Here is a 16,183-nt window from a genome sequence, read left to right as displayed (position 1 = left end):
CCTGTCTCTGTGCTTCCATTTCCTCCTTGCCTTAATGCCTGGCTCCCCCGCCCCGAGACCTGGTTCAGATTCCCCGAGTCTGCTCAGAGCCTAGAAGAATCTCACTCAGGCTCCTTACCAGTCCTTTCAGTCTGCAGCCTAGCATTCTGCGGGGCTCAGGTCCTGACTTTCTCTGGGTCAGCATCTGGGGATTTCATTTAAAGAGGCAGAAGTCAAGGTAGACAGAGTCAGTCCAGGGTGGGGCAGGGTGCTGGGTGTGACAAAGCAAGTTCATAAGCTGCCTGAAGAGGTAGTGAGCAACCTGTCCCTGGAAGTCTTCGAGAAAATGCTGGTTGACCACTTGGTAAAGCACTGTTGAGAAAGTGGTGGTGGCCTGAGAATCTGTGATTGGAAGGCCTGTGGATCCGTCTGGGCCACGCCAAGCAGGTGTCTTCTGGGCTTGGACCAACTGGAAAAATACCCACTGGGCCCAGGCTGGGCCTCTGATCTCAGGGCTGGCAGCTCCAGGAGGCTCCCACCCCAATTCACCTGCTGAGGCTGACTCCAGCCGGAGCCCAGCCTCATCGCATGTCTGGCCAGGTGCGGCAGGGTGGAGTGCCTGTGTGCAGACCTGAAATGAGGACCACATGGCAGTCTGAACCCCACCCATACAAGAGGGGCCTGGCAGAGTCTGAGTCCAGAGGAGCCTCTCTCGCCTTCAGGGCCTCCCCCTGAGTGGGGAAGGAAGGTTCCAGGTGGCCATTTATTTGGGGACCATGCAGGCCTTTTTCTAGCTTAGTTTTTCTTTCTAAGGGCCTGGTGGCTCAGGCCCTTTCTGCCTGGTTGGACTGATCCTCTCTTATCTCCGCCCCCATCAACATTCCTCATTCCAGCTTCCCCATCCTGAGCCGGGACACATACCTGAAGGGCAGATCAAAGGCCCACAGCTGCTCTTGTCAGCTCCCATTAGGCCTCAGCTGAGAAGGGAAGCCCACCCTGGCGGGCCGCACTGGCCTCTTCATCCTGCCGTCCCCATCCTGTGCTCTCAGAGGTGAGCTCACCCCAAGGTGGAGCCTCCAGATGCTGAGGGGGCCCTACCCCTGAAGCCCCTTCCCTCTCCTCTCTTCTCTGAGGAGGAAAGAATGCCTCAGATGCCTGAGTGGGAAGCAGGCCTGGAGCCCGGGACCTGGGCAGACAGCTGCCTGGACAGCACAAACCCTGGTCCCTGGGGAGGGCCAGTCCCTGTCCCAGCTGCCCCGGTGGGGGTTCTGCCGGTGGAGGTAGGGGCTGAGAAGCCAGCTCTGCCACTACAAGGCAGTGCTGGCAGGAGCCCTGCGAAGTCCTGTGCTTTCTTCTCAGCCCAATCATGTCAAGGGAGACTTCTAGGCCCTCGGGATCCACCCTTGTCTACATCTCCAGCCGCACTGGTGCTCTCTGACCTTCCCCAAAAGCACATCACGTATTTTCCCCACCTCTATGCTTTTGCACTGATTTCCCCATCTGCTTAGAATGCCCTCCGCCTGACAAAATCCCACCGGACAGGAAGAAATAGGATACCAAGCTACATATAGAGTATGTTCCACTTTCTTGTAGAAAAGGTATATAATGACTTACCCTTGGTGAGCACTTACTATGTTCCAGGCACTATTCTAAGTGCTTTATAACTTATTGAATCTTCATAACAACTCTATGAATGAGGTACCATTATCATCACCATTTTACAGATGAAGAAATGGAGGCCCAGAGAGGTACAGCAGTTTGCTCAGTGACACACAGCTAACAAGTGGCAGAGCTGGCTCCAGAGTCCATGTTTTGAATCCTCACCCTCTGCAGCCTTTCAGCCATGAAGCTGCAGCAAAAAAAGAAGCCTGGAGGCTTATATGCCTGACTTCACAGTGACACTCTCCAGGGGGTGGGTTCAGGGTGATTTTTAGGGGACAGCATGTTTGCCACTTTCTACAGTGTGTACGGATTTGGAGGCAGGAGAATGTGGCATTAAGCATGTGAACTCTGGCGTCAGGGAAATCTGAGACCAAACCGCAATTTTGCTACTCACTGCATGAATGACCTGGGCCTCTTTGCTATCTCCTTGGAGCCTCCACTTGGCCATTGGTCAACCAGGGATGATAACAATACCTATTTTTAGGATTATCTTGATTAACCGAGATACTGAATGAGCAGCACTTAGCTTTAATAGATTAAAAAGTCTTAATTTTTATAATCATAGAGAAAGACTGGAAGAACACCACATCCTACAAAGCTCTAGTCAAAAGCTACCTCCCCAGGGAAGGCTCCCCCACCCCCACCCCCACCCCCGCTTCCTCTGCCTTGCCGCACTCTAAAGAGCAAAAGACTCACCAGTTCTTCTACCCTTAGCACACCAGCTGGGGCTTCCAGTATCTCAGCGGCAGGGGCCACGACACTGCTTCCTAATCGTTGCTTGCTTCCTCGGGACACAGTTCAGTGCCAGGCACAGAGCAACTTCAATAAGCTCAGTCATCAAACATTTGTTGAGCACCTCTTGGTGTGCACTGGACGCCGGGGGTGCACAGATGGAGAAGATGTTGTCCCTGCTCTTGGTGAGCTCATAGTCCAGGGTGGGTGGCAGGCTTGATCATAATATATTGACTATTCTTAGGGGCTTATCTATGACCATTATCCTATTAATAATCCAGACTGGAGGGTAGGAAGAGGCTTCTTAAAGGAGTAAGTGCTTGTAAGACAAGTAGGCTTTGGCTTGGTGAGGCTAGAGGAGAAGGTGTTCGTTCCAACAGTGGCATCTCTAGGGGAAGGATGCTGGGGGAATGTGTTTGTACCCTTGGTCCCCAGAGGCGTGCTAAGGACGCTAAGACTAGAATCTCAGCAGCACCCCCACAGACCAGTGCTCGAAGGCAGATGTCCCCTTCTGCTTCCCTTTACCATGCCCCTGTGTCTCAGGAAGTGGGAGGAACATATGCAGGGGCCAAAGGTGAGGGGCGTCTGGTGCGTTTATAGAACTGTGAGTCGTTCAACTGATCTGGAGCAGGGTAGCCAGGGGTGAGGGGTTGAGGAGAGGTGTGAGGTGAGAGCAGACTAGAGAGGTAAATAGGGGTCAGGCCCTGCGTTGTGGCTACAGAGTGTGGACTTTATCTTGTAGGCCATGGAGAGTTCCCAGAAGGTTTTTAAGTGATGAAATCAGATGTGTGCTTCAGAAAGTTCACTGGGTGTGTGAAGAAGATGAGCTCAGTATGGGTCCTGTTGAATTTGAGGGGCCTGCAGGATGCTCAAGCTGGGATGGGGCTGATACTCAGGGGAGAGGGCTGGGCTGGAGGCCTGGCCTGGAGATTATCAGCGTGCAGATAGGAGCTGGAGCTGAAAGAAGATGAGCTCATGCAGGGAGATTGAGTGGTGTGGAAAAATAGGAGACACAACCAAGCCCTGGACCTTTCAGCATCTAAGGAATGGGAGAGAAAGAGGAGCCCGGAGAGGAAACAGAAGAATGGCCAGAAGAATGGCCCCAAGCGAGTGTTGGGGGCCGTCAGTGAACATTTGTTAAATGAACTTGGAATGGGAGTCACCAAGGTCAGCTATCAAAATGAAGCCCCTGCCAGTGAAGAGTTAAAAACAAAGGATCAAGCAGCATATTTATACATGAAACGCTAGTCATCCTAAAGATTCCTGGGTCGTCCCCAGAGATTCTGATTCAGTTGGTCTGGGTGGGGCCCGGGAATCTTCATTTCCAACTAGCATCAAGTGATTCCGGAGCAGGCGTCTGTGGCATTTGCTTTGAGAATTGCTGCTGTCTCAGAGGCGGGTAGTGAAAGGCAGAGGGTGGAGAGGCTGCTCTGGTAGCCAGCCCCAGCAGAGAGAAAGGCGGATGACCAGCAGCACTCCCCCACCCAGCACACTCACACCCCCCAGGCCTTTCTCTTAGAACCCAGGTGCAGGCCCGGAGCCTAGCCAGGAGTAAACTGAGCCTCAGCGTGGAAAATATGGAACCAAGATATCCGGAGAGGGGGTGGGCGGGAAGGGGAATAATGCAAACCATGCAGGTCTGCCAGCGAAAGAGCAAGAGAAGAGGGGCCAGGGACTAGTAACAGCAAATGAGATAAGAGCTTGCAATGTGATATGGTAGCCCAATAATGTTTCTCTCTCTCTTTCTCTCTGTCTGTCTCTGTCTCGGCCTCTCTCTTCAAGGTCTGCATGAGATCAGGCTGCTGCAGCACAGAGTGAGAGCAGCGAACTCCCCCGTCTCCAGCCTCAGCCTTGCTAGGACAACATCTCTAGTATCCTCATCGTTGCATCCTGTTGAGAAGGAGGGGTGCTGAAAGTCACTGGGTGTTGCTGCTGGGCTGAGACAGGGCTGTGAGACAAGCAGTGCTCCAGTGTTCTATGATGCAGGCAGTCTGGGCTCTAGTCCCAGCACTGCCACTAATGTGTTGTGTGGTCTTGGATAAGTCACTTAACCTCTCTGGGCCTCTACTGCTGCATCAGTAGGATGGAGGAGGCAGGGGCTAGATGATCTGGGCCCTCCAAATTCTACTATGTAGGAGCTTCATGGACTGGTGAATTTTCATCTGTTTCGTCCTGACTCCTCTGAAGGGACAAAAAGGGAGTCGGCTGGCTTAGCACTGCCTGGGTACTTGCTTTGTTCTTGGGACTGTGCTGAAAGTTTCATATTCAGTCTCTTGTTTCAGCTTCACAACAGCCCTGTGAGGGGGGAATTATGCCCATTTTACAGATGAGGACACTGAGGCACTGGGGAATTGGCCATTGAGGCTGGAGGTTGGAGAAGAGGCATGGTCTCAGCCCCTGTACATGCTCCCTCAGGGCAATGCATCCTGGAGATTCCTGCATGCCGTCTTCCCAGTCCCCAAGTTTAACACTCTGCTAGCAGCTTTTGTCTGGCTAATCAGTCCATTACTCTGAGAAGCAGCCCCTCCCCTGCAAGCCCATAGGTCCATACTTCCCCATGAGAGTTGGACACATGGCCTAACATGTGGGCGGAGGGGGCACATGTGGCTTGATAAGGGGTCAGCCAGGTCTTGGAAATGTCTTTTCGACATGCCCAAGAGAGCCAGCAGCCATGGGGGGGGGGGGGGCCCTCGGTGTGAGGTCTGGGCACAGGGGTCCTCTTTGCCAGCTTCCCCTTCACCTTGAACCATCCCAGAAGTCTAGCTCTCTTGATGGGGATCCCCTGAGTGAACCTAAAGATTTCCAGGTGAGAGTGGAGGACCTGAGGCAGAGGGTAACGGGACCCCACCTCACCCCAGCTCTAACTGACTTCCTGGCAACCTGGGGATGGCTGCCCTCTCTGAGCTAGGCTTGCCTTCTCCCTAACCAGGACACTTGCCTGGCCAGCCAGCTCCAGCCAGCCCCTCTATTCCCCTGACAAACCCTTCCTCGTAGGCTTTCCACCAAGGGAAAGGAGACCCATGGCCTGGCTCTGGGGTCCTCCCTGGGACATGGGCCCTGGCCCAAGTTTCTGGGCAGCCAACAGGATTTCAGGGGCTTGGCTGGCCCCGTAGGGAGCCCCCTACTCAAAGCTGCACCTGACAGCCTGGCTGGGTATAAGGATGAGATGTGACACTGCCCAAAGTCAGGCCCCTTTCCTCCCTTCTCCCTGGGACCCGTGCTCTCATGGCCCTTCTTCCCTCCTCTTCTACAAACCCCCAAGGTCTTCTGAGACCCAAATTAAGGCTTAATTCCTTTAAACTCACTGGTTGATCTTGTCCAAGTCATTGGCCCCTCTTGAGGTCTCAGTGTCCATTGTGGCTGGCACATACCATGACCCTCCAAGTCTATTCTTCTTGAATGTTTCTGTGGGTGTGACTTCTGTCACCAAAGGAGATTCCCTGTCACCTGCAAAAATCAAGTCTCAATTCCTTAGCTTAGTATTCAAGTCCTTTGACCATTGGGCCTCACTTCTCTTCCACAAAATCTATAGTTGCGTTGCCCTCCTCATGATTCCCAGAGCACACTAGGCCTTCTCCCATGGTGGCACTTTTGCTTGGTCAGTGCCCCTGCCTATAATGGCCCTCCACTCTTTCCCTCCTCTCCAGCTCTTTGCATCCTCCCAGGTCCAGCCCAAGTGGGAACATGAAGGGCCCCTTCCTTTGTCTGCAGGGCCATTGTTTGTTCCTGGATTACCTCTGTTCCTGCGGTACAATATTAGAATGAGTGTCTCCTGGAGGGCAAGAATAAGTGCTTGTTGAATTGTAAACAAAAGAAATACCTTTGATTGACTTCCTTCACACAGGGCCTCCCCCCTTCCATATAGACAGTGCAGCTAAGTGTCCATTTACACATCATTAACTATTTAACAAAGTCCAGCTGTAGAAAGTGCTAACGATGTGAGTCAGAGGATCCAGGCACTGCCACTAACTCACTGTATGTGTGACCTTGGGCAAGTCACTTTCTCTCTCAGAGCCTCAGTGTATTGTCTGGTAGGTAGTGTTGCAAAGTGGTTACACTCACAGATTCTAGAGCTAGAATGCCTAGAGCCAAACCACACCTTTGCCATGTACTAGGTCTATGATCTTGGGCAAGTTACTTAACCTCTTTGACCTTCGGTTTTCTCATCTCTAAAAATGGGGGAAGTAATGGTACCTCTCAGTTGTGAGAATTGAGTTAAATGCGAAATACTCAGAGCCGGGGTAAGTCCTTGAAAAGTGCTAGCAGCCATTATGATTAATCATATCATTAACGGTCAAACGGGGCTCAGGGTGCCTGGCAGGTCGGGTAGGAGCAGGGATGAAAGGAATGAGAGTGCAGAGAAAGCCCTCTTGATGTTGTGAGCTGGACCGCATGGCACAAATGTGAGTTGTCGTGTGATAACAGGTGAATTGGGTTCCCTCTGCAGTGGAGCAACCTAGCAGGCAGGACATTAGTGTGTGCAGTTGGCCCGTCTGCATGTTCCCAGGGGTTTGCAGTTTCCTCGTGAAAATAAACTCAGAGAAACTCCCAGTCCGGGCAAATGGCCCAAGAGGAGCCGGGCAAGTGGCTCCTCAGCCACTGGTCCAGCAGGTCACAAGGTCTCACGGACTTTCCCAACCATTCTCTCCTTCGATCTCTACCATAGCCCTGGCCAGGAGGCAGGAAGGGATTGGGAAGGTCAATTTTCTGATGATGAAAGTGGGGCTCACAGGAAAGGAAAGTGACTTGCCTAAGGTCACACAGCTAAAAATGGTCAAGGACTTGAGCCCAGATCTTCTGAGTCCTGGCACCCAGAGCTGGAAGGACAGAACCTGTCTTGCTTCTCTCTCTGCTCCCTCCACCTGTGCTGAGTTCCCTCCTGTTCAGCAGATATGCCTGTGCCGAGCCCAGCGCAACGCACCAAAGACCCAGAGGTGAAACCAACCATGCAGCCTCTGCCCTTGCCGCGTAAGGGCTACAGACGCCAGAACTCCTTGGTTCAAGGAGCCAAGCGCTGCTAAGAACTGTAACGGAGTCACATACCAAGTGCAGCAGGAGCACAAAGGAGGGAAGGCTAATGGCGTTGGAGGAGCAGAAGGAGGCAGGGGGCCTAAGGGAGAAAGGATGGGGGCAGAGGAGAGATGCAGCCCAAAGAGTGGGCCAAGCTCCTGAGCTGGCAGCAAGGGGTTTAGCCTGGAGAGGGGGTGGCCCAGCTGCAGATGGTGGCTTAGCCCAAGTGCTGGTCCGCCATTGCTGGATGAGCTGGCATAATGCCACCAGCTTCTTGCTTGGGCTCTCTCTTCCCTGCATTGGCCACAGCAATAAATAGGACAGTGAGCTCTTAGCAGAAATGTATGCTCACTGGGTTTCTGCGTGGAAGAGGTGAGGAGGAGCGGGCGGAAACCAGGACAGGGTAACTAGCTAGAGCAGGGACAACATCTCGAGTAGGTGAGGCTGAGTCATCTTAGCTTCTGGGGGTCACGGTGGAGTCTCTACGGCCAGCTCCTGAGCTCCTCGGTGATTCCCGGGCATGCAGATTTGACAAGGGGGAGACTTGACCTAGTCAGGCTGCTGGCGTGTGTTGGGCACAGAGCCCAGGTGTCAGAGATCATGCAGAGCAGGCAGGCATCCTGGGGTAGGGGCTTGAGCCATCAAATCTCAGCAATCGAGAGCAAACCCACTCCCAATCCTGAGTTCATAAACGCACGGAGGCTTATCCTTTCCTCTCGACATTCATTGTCTCAGTGCATCCTCATAGTGACCCTGTGACTTACACTGCCGGTGTTGCCCAGAAGGCTCAGTGGGAAGGGACCTGCCTCAGGTCACGTAGAAGTAAGCGGTGGCCTGTGTGCCTCCCACTCCTTGCCTGCGCAGGGGCAGCCTCCCATGGCAAGCTTGCCAGAAGCAGGGCACTCTGCTGCTCTTGGTATCAGAGAGGAGAAAACGGACAGGCCCTCGAGGGACCCCAAGTTGATGCTGGTGCTAAATTGGGAGAGAAATGCCTCATGTGGGCCCTTGCCCGGGGGCACTGAGCAGCCCAGTGGACAATGTCCTGGGCAGCGACTTGACAACCCAACAGACACCGTTTACACATGGCTGTTTTCTTCTCGCTTTTTGTCAGATAATGTTTATTTCTCTTCTTGATTATGAAAGGCACACAGGCATGCCTGTTTCTTGAAAGGGGCTTTGATAAGAGCCGAGGGCAGTACATGAAAGGGCTGCTCCATGAGGGCCATTCTGCCAGCGCCTACATGCATGTGGCCCGGGCGGCTTTTTGTTTGGTTTGGTTTGGTTTGAGATGAGGGGAACGACCAGAGGAGCGGGTGCCCGCCGTGGCCCATAGACCCTCTCCCTCAAGTGGCGCTTCTCACAGAGGCGCTTTGATTCCCTCATTCACAGGGCCCTTCCCCTCTTCCACTCAGGGCCGGGCCCTTTCCAGACCTTCTATGGCCCTAGGCGCTCTCACTTTTAGTGCTCTACCCCACAGCATGGCAAATATATGGAAATGTACCCACATCCCATATTAAATGTAAGTTTTGCTATGAAAATTTTCAAAGGATTTTTATAATTCTGCTTTTGAAATGATTTGCCTATGAGTAACTCGTTTCATTCCCAATTGACTATGATTTCTTGGTAATCACCGTGCGTACTTGGGAATTCTTGCAAAGTGAGGAAATCTAACCAACAAATTGTTTTCAAATGTAATGAAATTTTTAGGAATACTAAATTTAACAATTAATGAGGTTGATATTATATTACGTCTTGTAGACACATAATAGAACATTTATTAATTCCAATTCTGCTGTTTTCTTTTCATATTTTAGAGCCAATAAATTTTCTTGGGGCTCACACGTTTTCACAGGCCCCCGAAAAGCCTGGAGGCCCTGGGTACTGCACCGACAGTGCACGTGGAGGAAATGGCCCGCCCCACAAGACTTCAGGGGGCTCTACCTGGCCACTGGAGAGAGAGAGAGACGAAGAAGCCCCAGAGGCCTTTAAGAAGGGAGAAGAGGGGGCCCGCCTGGTCGCGCAGCGGTTAAGTGCACACATTCCGCTTCTCGGCAGCCCGGGGTTTCCCGGTTCAGATCCTGGGTGTGGACATGGCAGCACTTGGCACGCCATGCTGTGGTAGGCGTCCCACATATAAAGTAGAGGAAGATGGGCACAGATGTTAGCTCAGGGCCAGGCTTCCTCAGCAAATCAGGAGGACTGGCAGCAGTTAGCTCAGGGCTAATGTTCCTCAAAATAAAAAGGGAAAAGAAGGGAGAAGAGGGCAATGTGGACCCACGCGGGCCCAGTCAGTTCTCAGGTGTTGTCTCCTGGAATCCTCACAGCACCCTGAGAGCCAGCCGGTATTACTTCTGTTTCACAGACGAAGACGCTCAAACTCCGAAGGGAGCAGGTACTTGCTCAGAGTTGCACAGTCAGGGAGCGGCTGAGCAAGGCTTCACTCCTGTGTCGCTTCAGCTTCGAGGCTCCTTCAGCCGCCTCCGTGGGCTGGCCGCATAAGGTGGTTTTGAAGGACTTGTGAGGACGAGTCCGTAGTAACTCTTACTCTTATCGTTACCAGCATTTTTCTCTCCCTGAAGGAATCTGCAATGAAAAGGATAAAAAATATCCCCTTGCTGCCACGTGTTAGTGTGTAACTTTGAGTAATTGACATAAGCTGTCTGTACCTTGGTTTGTCCACCTGTACAGTGGAGAGAATAGTACCAACCTCAAAGAGTTGTGGTGAGGAGTAAGAGTTAGAACGCACAGCCTCTAGCAGGCTGCCTGACATGAAGGAAAGGTTCAATAGGTATGAACTGTTAGTATTACCATTGTTATTATTATTCTCCAAGCACCAGCACCCAAGCCACCCAGTGTGTGAACCTCTAAAGAGGAGTCCCTGTGGTCCTGGGGAGCAAAGAGGGCGGTGTGTGGGGAACCTGAGGTTGGGGCTGATCTCTCAGGCTTGGAGGGGACATAGACACCAACTGCCACCTGACAGGCCTCTGGGACCCTGCAAGTAAGAGGGGCTCCTTCACACCCAAAGCTGGCTGGGCTATTTTTAGTGATGTCAGCAGCTGGCCCCAAGGCCCTCCCAGCAAGCCTGGAGGAGGAAGGTGAGAAGAAGGAAAGGGGACTGCCAGAGGGAATACGAGGGATTATGTTTGTGGCCGGCTGGGCCCCGCCTGGCCTCCTGTCCCTGTCTACTAGGGCCTGCTTCAGTCCTTGGGCGCCCACAGCACACTGGCCAGGCCAGCCTGTGAAGGTTTCCTCTCTGTGCAACCTCCACCCAGAGCCATGGGGGCCAGAGACATTCACATCCCTTCTAGCCCAGCTCCTCCTCGTGCAGGCACCCCACAAATCTCTTTCCTTTGCCTGCTTCCAGCTGCTCTGAACCAACAGTTCTAGATGAACACTCAGGCCCAGACTGGAAGGACCCCGAGATCTCCCATTAGGCTGCAGAGGCCCTGAGAAAAGGAGGGATGTGGTCCTAGTCAGGCAGCCAGTCAGTGGCTGATCTGGGACTTGAACTCAGGGATACTGTCTCCTAATACAGTGCCTTCACCACCACGTCACGTCATCCCCCTAGGCTCAACTTGGCTAGCTATGTGGCCTTGGGCAAGTCCTAACCTCTCTGGACCTTCTGTGTGTGCCAGCGTTTGTGATAGTGGCCCTGGGGCCAGTGAGGGGTCTAGCCTGAAGGCAGGGGGCTGCAGGGGCAAGTCGGAGGGCATGTCACATTGGCCTCCCCAGGGCCAAATACCATGTGGTCAAGTGCATTTTCCACAGCCCTAGCAGGCTCCTGTGCGTGCACGCACGCACGCACGTGCACACACACACATGCTTTCCTGACACTATCTAGGCTAGGGATCGCCATGCTGCATGTGCAACCAGTTTGCCTATCCTCTTCGAATCTAGAGACGGTTGAAGCGATTCTAATTACAGCCTGCATTCCTGCTCTGTCTGAAGGCTTTCCCTTTTTCAAACGGTCTAGATTTTTTTCCTCAGTGCTTGGCTCCCTTGTTCCCCCCTGCCTGACTCCCCCAACACACACCTCATTCTCACGCCCCTTCATCTCCTCCCCCTTTTCTGGGTTGGATTGTTCAACTTCAGCTTGATTTTCTGCTGTCTGTGGCTTGGCAAGACTTAAGAAAACCCAGTCTCCGTTGTCTCTGTGTGTGTGTGTGCGCATGTGCGCATGCATGTGTGAGTGTGTACACGATCGTATGGGGAAATACGGGCGTGTGTGGTGTGTTGGGCCTGTGTGTATTACGCATGTGCATGGCATGTGTATGTAGGTACATGTAAGTGTGTATGCTTGCATATGTATGTGTTTGCATGTATATGGTATTTTGCTCACATGCTCATGCTATGTGTCGGGGTTACGGTCTCTGTGTGCATGCAAGTGTGTACTGAGGGCATTAGTCCTGTGTGCCTGGTTGGACATGTGCTTACACACTGCTTGTTTTGAGTTTGACCTCTTCTCGCTCAGCAGAGCACCCTGCAGGTTATTTGGGAGGCCTACAGAGCTTCCCAACGTCACAGGTCCTAGCTCACTCTTGGCCTCCCCACCTCCAGCCAGCAGCGGGAAGTCAGTCACTCAGGCTCTCCAGGTCTTCTGGCTTGAACTGATGACCACGCTTTCTCTAAGAAACCCTGATCTATCCCGTCAGAACTCATGTCCCCGTTTACCTTAATCACCACAGAAGCCCAGGCCTCCTTGGCCTTTCATCATCCTCCCAAGTCTAATCCCTATCTTGCTCTATACATTGCCTAATTTGGGCCTCATCTTACATTTCTTCTAAGCTCCTGAAACCCTTACACTCTGCCTTCTGCTACCCATGGTCTACCCTTAGCAACTGTTCTCCCTCCCCACACCCTCAATCTCTTAGGACCATTTCCTTCATTCTTATGACCTGAGGACACAACTCTCCTGCAACTCCCTCAAGTTGGGGCTCTATTTTTCTCCCACACCTGACATACCTCTGGGCAGGGAGGAGGGGATGATGTCTTCCTTGTTTCCCATGGCTGCTTCCAGACCATTTGACTTCCTCCTTCCAAAACAATGGTGCCCCCCAAGACTGCCTCATCCCCTATCCCTCCTTGAGGCTGTCATCTTTTGACCTTTTTTGTCAGTGCCCTCTATTCGCTGAGATGTCAGTAGGCAGCTCACTGCCTCCTCTCCACTCCTTCATCCTGGCAACTTTCCTGGAAACTTCTTCATTAATACAGATGGCCCACCCACCACCCTGGCTTCTCTGTTCCTGGAGTACCCCACCTCCAACAATCTGGTCCTCTACCCCATCTCACTCTCCCATGCCCATGCCATACCCTTGAACTTGCCGTCACTATTAACTGTACCACTTTCCAAATCTTGGTTTCAATCAATCCACCCTTTGACCCCACCCCCTATTCTTCCTTCTTATTCCCTCTAGTACCCTGATTCCAACACTGCTCTGTCCTCCCTTTGGCCTCCAATCCATTGACCCTATTACTCTGTCCTTCTCCATACACTCCTCCAGTTTCTGTCCCATTTCTTCTGCTTTCCTTTGGTATGAAACCTCCCAAAAGGATTTCTACACTCCATGTCTCTGCTTCTTCACAGCCCATTCTCACCTCTCACTACCCCAGTAGACTTCCATCTCCACTGAATTTGCTCTCGTCAAGGTCACCAATGACCTCACATTGCCAAACCCAGTGATCTGTCTTGCCTTTCTGGAATTGTCAGAAGAATCTGCTATAGTTGACCACTTGCCCCTGGAGCCATGCTCTTCTGGTTGCTGCTTTTCCTCTCGTTTCGCTGATTGTTCCTTCTGTGGTTCTTTGAAGGCTCCTCTAGGTGTTGGAACTTGGTCTTAGGTGCTCTCTTCTTCTCTACTTGTACTTTCTCAGCAGATGATCTCGTCGACCACTATGGGTTTAGATATCATCTATATGCCAGTGATTCCCCCAAATTTGTATCTCCAGTCTTGATCTCTCCCCTAAACCCCATGCTCGCCCATCTAACAGCCTGGTTTGGTGGGGAAATCAAGGATTCTTTTACAGCCATTGTATATTTGAGATGCCTGCCTAGACATCCAAGTGGAGATATGGAGGAACCATCCATTGAGGTTATCAGGAAGAGCCTGACATCTCCACTGAAGTCCAGACTGGCGTATCTAATTACCTACTTGATATCCACTTCTGTCTGTGGCCACCAACCTAGCCTAGGCCACCATCGTCTCTCTTCTGGACTAGTGCAATAGGACTCCCTGCTTCTACTCTTTCCCTTTAACAATCTATTCTCCTTGTAGCAGCCTGTAGCAGCCAGAACAATTTTTCTAAAACACAAATTCAGTCATGTTCTTAAATATGCTTAAAACCCTCTAATGGTTACTCACCATTCTTAGAATAAAACTTAAATTCTTTACCGTGACTTTTAAGGGCTTGCATGATTTGATCCCTTTCTATTTCTGCAACTTCAGCTTATGGCCCTTCTCTCCACTACGTGAACCCCACCGCAGTGCCTTTATACTTTCTGTGCTTTCTCCCTCAAACCCTTCCCCTAGCTCCTCACAGGGCCAGCTACTTCTGCCAGTCAGGTCTCAGTCCAAGCATTACCTCCTCATTGAGGCCCTTCCTGACCAGTCAACCTAAAATAGCCCCCCTAACATCACAATTACATAAGCCTGGCTTACTTTCTTCATAGCTCCTGCCCCAATCTGGGACTATCTCATTAATGTATTATTGTGCCCCGTCCTGCCCCTGCTAGACTCTAAGGTCCATGAAAACAAGGATTTTGGGTTGTATTGTTCACTGCTATACCTCCAGTGCCTTGAAGCAGTTCCTGGCACATACTTGGTGCCCACACATGTTCACAGAAAGAACAAAGATGCACATACAGGTCTTCATTCATTTGAGTTTTTGGGAGGGCCTCCTGTGTGGGTAGATGACCTGCTCCATTTCAACAGGCGCATGTGTAAACGGTGTGTGGGACCATCCACATACGAGGAGGAGGGCTTGGAGTGACACAACACTGGGAAGTCAGTGCTGGGCGGGCGCGACAGGTGGCTGCTGAGAGCCTGCTTCCCCTCCATTGATTGCATTAATGCCAGGGATTTGGAACGATGCAGGGTGGGTAATGGGTGGTAATTCAGTCCAGGTTTCCCACAAATTCATTGCTAAATACCAGTGTGGGGAAGGATGAAAAAGACAGATAGGGAGAAAGACAGGCATCCCTTAGAGCCGGCACAAGGGTACACTCCAGGCAACAAAGGTGAGAGCGAACTTTGGCCGAGAGGACTGTAGCTCTGTCCCTGCCATGTAGGTTCTCTTGTGTCCCTCTTGTCTGGGCCCTGCGTCTTTGGGGCAGGGGAACCTCTTCCTGCAGACATCACCTTTCCTCCCTTGAGGACAGGCTAGGCTGAGGTGTCTGAGTAGGGGTGGGAGAAATACTGTACCACCTTCTCATTGTATGGTCTTTGGAAGTTTGCTTCCCCTATCTGTGTCTCAGTTTCCCAGTCTATAAAAAGGCCAAGATGACTGCTAACTCAAATGGTTGTGAGTATTTAAACGAGACAAGGTGTGTGAAAGTACCTAGCAGTGCCTGACACACAGTAGGTGCTCGGCTGGCTTGGGTGACTTGAGACCCACAAGGCAGCCCTTCCTTCCCCCAGGTGCTCTGTCCTTGGGGCATGCTTATCTTCTTCTTCACTCTGGCTTTCCTACTAGAATATTATAATTTTAGGGAAACAGAGCTGAGACGAAGCCTCACTTAGAGTGGGTCACAAGCGGCATATGTATCAGCTTGGACCTCGTTGTTTGAAGTCTGACCAGGATCTGAAGCTCTGCAAACAGCTACTGCAAAGCAAATACAGATTAACAGGTCCTCTTTCTGTCAAGGGTACGTTGGTGTGCAGGCATGGGCCTGGGGAGGTGGGCAAGGAAAGAACAGAGAAGCTTAAGAGTCCAGCTACCCAGGTTCAAGTCGTGGCTCTACCATTTCCTGGCCTTGGGACCGTGGATCAGTCACTTCTCCTTTCTGAGCCTCAGTTTCCTCAGCCTGTAACATGGAGATATATATGCCAAAATGAGGTAGAAGGCGTGAAATACCTGGCCATAGCAACTGCCTTTTCTACAGCTTCAGAGGGCCTTGTGGAATCAGAAATTAAGTTTGTGGCAGAACATGAAAGCCTTTTGGACTCCAGGAAGAAGGGCACAGAGACCTGGAAATGACTACCCTGGGGAAGCAGAGAGCAGGGTTTAATTCAGGAAACAAGAGGAGGTCAGAGCTGGGTAGGGAGGAGCTCTAAGGGAATCAGAGGCCCAGGGAGGGACCAGATTGGCCCAAGGTCATGGATTCTGGCTGAGGCAGGACTAGAAGCCAGACTTCCCGCTTTCCCAGCTATGTCTGAAGGGTTATCAGGCCCCTGTCATGCATCTCCGCCAGCAGTAGAAGCAAGGCCATGAGGGATGGAGGTTTGATCTAGGAAGGAATGCCCTGATGGCTTCAGAGTCTTGGAGGAGGCAGCCTCTTTTTCTAGTGGGTTAGGAGAAGGGGAAGCAGCCCCTTGTGTCTTGGCTGGAACTTAGGACACTCCTAGGGAGCACGTTCTCTGCTCCTTGTCTTAGCTCAGGCTGCTGCTGCTTCCTGGGCCCCCAGTACCTCCTCCAGGTGCCCCCTGCCTGGCCTCAGAGGCCTGAGGAGGGGGAGATCAGGGTGACAGCTGCTGGGCCATGGGCTGGCGGATGCCAGGGTGGGGGTGGGAGTGGGGGGGTCAGCCTAGAAGACGGCCAGTGGGCAGGAGCATGAAGAGGAAGTGCACAGTCTGCAGCAAATGGA

This window comes from Equus caballus, chromosome X (genome assembly GCF_041296265.1).
Source record: "Equus caballus isolate H_3958 breed thoroughbred chromosome X, TB-T2T, whole genome shotgun sequence".
NCBI classification, from domain to species: Eukaryota; Metazoa; Chordata; class Mammalia; order Perissodactyla; family Equidae; genus Equus; species Equus caballus.
This window is presented reverse-complemented; position numbering follows the sequence as displayed.